Genomic DNA, 2,302 nt, shown 5'->3' on the forward strand with positions numbered 1-2,302 from the left:
CTTTATTTTTGCCTTTTTTTCTGTTTCTGAGACACGAGTCACGTGAGAATCGTAAAAGATCCCATTCGACACCGGCGAATGACATATCGATCTCGTGGTTGCAAAGAATCACCTCAGTTTGTCGACTTCGGTAAGAAGTTGGATAACGACAGGGAAGGCAGAGGAATGGAAATATATACGATATACTATATATATATATATATAGATATATATATATATATATATATATATATATATATATATTAGTTTCCAGTTTCGTATGAAGAGTAACTCCAGAGAATGATGAGTCATATCAATAATTATTCTTTACCTGGTAAAGTTGAGAGAGAGAGAGAGAGAGAGAGAGAGAGAGAGAGAGAGAGAGAAGAGAGAGAGAGAGAGTAGTCGGGACACCTGTTTCCTTCGTACTGTACCTATCCCTGGGAAGTCGGTACAGGCCTGTGGCACCAGTGCCAGACTTCAGGGCGACGACCTTATACGTGAGGAGCACGAGCTGGCTATTCTTAAACCTATAGAGACGCATACGTTCCTCCTTTAACAACCCCCCTCCCCCCCGCACCAGCCCCACCCCCGCGCCTCCACAACCACAGTTTCTCCCTAACCCTCCTCCGCTACCCTTTCTTTACGCCTTGTGAATTTCCTTTATAAAGATATCCGGTCAATGGAAGCAGTGAAGTACACACACACATACATACACATACACACACCCGCAGGCACGCGCGTTTGTATGTGCGTATCAATTTTTAAATGTTTCAAATATGTCACAAATGTTTTAAATACGTCACAAAGCGCATGTAAAAAAAATATGAGCAACCTACCCTCTGCATACAAACACTGTTTCTTACGGGCTGCTCTATGAGCAAGAGTCCGTGCTGGCATAAGGCCGCTTCAATTTCAAACAACAACAAACACCTGTTATGGTAATCCTTACCCGAGACACCTGTCACTGCTCCCTTGCCGAGTGTGGCATTGTCTTAAATATCTAACCAATAAGCTAACTATTATATCATTTCATTATCCGTCAATTACGTAAGTATCACAGATAAGCAAGGGTATAGTACTCCAAAGTAAACAAAAATACCTTTAACGTGTGACTGTTATCATCACAAAGTATCATGCTACCACCACATGCAAAGAGATGTCTTATCATGCCATGTGAATATTTGAATAATAACGAACTCTAGTGTGAATCATGAATCATATAATATACTTGGCATCGGAAAGGTAAAAACGTGAATATATCCGTACGCACCTTGAATATATTGATATAAACTTCGATAGTTCTCTTCCAAATAATATTTCTTCATCAATTTACAGTGTTGCCTCATGAAAATTCATCACAGATCCGCTCACTCGGTTAGGAAGGAAAGGCGTAAGAAAAAAGAAAAAAAACACACACCAAAGCTATAGGCCTATTCCCACAACTATGAGAGACTCGCCTATCTCTCATAATACATCTCACTGTCACACGGGCAATAGTACTAAAGACGAAGGGATTCCTCCACAATGCTCCGGTAATTCGACATCCTGGGCAAGTTGTCTACCATCGGGTTCCACCACAAAGAGTAGGGGCTGGTCCTGTCAGCAGGATGGTTGGGCGTACCCACGTGGGAGCAAGCGAGGGCGAAGGCGTATCCGAGAGTTCAGGAACCACGTAGTAACATCACCTCGCACGTCACTCCCTAATGCCACACTGAGGTCAGCGAGACTGTCAGACTCCGACGACGATCCGTCCTCCTCCTCCTCCCTCAGGGTCGCCAACGAGCGCGATCTGGCTCAGAACTTTAAAATAAGGGCGGGAAATAGGAAGCACAATGGAGGAAACTGTATACCGTGCCAAAGAGTTTCGCTTACTTGCCGTCGTGGCCATCGGGCGGACTCGGAGAACAATATCAGCGGGAATAGCCTTTTCCTCCCAGGTGTAAGTCTAGTATACCTGCAAACACACTTCTCAGTATGTGGACTACACTGCGTGGCAGTGAAGAAAAAAAAAAAAAAAAAAAAAAAAAAAAAAAAAAAAAAAAAACATTGTTTCGACATATGCTTTCGTCATTTATACCATAATATGCATCTTTCCATACCCGTTGAAGGTACATTTAATAATAACAATATCATGCAGGATTTTATTGGCGCGAATGTTCATCAGAAATTTGCGGGGGAAATGCATAATTACCATATAACTTCATTCTGTCCACATAGCAGGCCACTGGCTCCCGTGCAGTCAGGTACCCTGAACCTGACTTCCGTATATTATATAACGTCTCGGGAGACGGATTTGCAGTTTCCAACGTTTATATCTCGC

At 42.7% G+C, this 2,302-nt stretch overlaps 1 protein-coding gene across 2 annotated transcripts in view; it reads right to left on the minus strand.

Moving 5' to 3' along the window:
- Positions 1 to 1,727, minus strand: part of LOC135204368 (CKLF-like MARVEL transmembrane domain-containing protein 4) — a 56,777-nt gene extending 55,050 nt beyond the window's left edge. The window contains exon 1 of one of the 2 annotated variants that reach the window (XM_064234592.1): positions 1,253 to 1,727. The gene's annotated coding sequence lies outside the window, so the exon portion shown is untranslated. Of the gene's footprint in view, positions 1 to 931; positions 954 to 1,252 lie in introns of those variants that run through there. The other variant, XM_064234593.1, reaches the window with a different exon arrangement.
- Positions 1,728 to 2,302: the final 575 nt, after the last annotated feature.

This window comes from Macrobrachium nipponense, chromosome 44, assembly GCF_015104395.2.
Source record: "Macrobrachium nipponense isolate FS-2020 chromosome 44, ASM1510439v2, whole genome shotgun sequence".
Lineage (NCBI taxonomy): Eukaryota > Metazoa > Arthropoda > Malacostraca > Decapoda > Palaemonidae > Macrobrachium > Macrobrachium nipponense.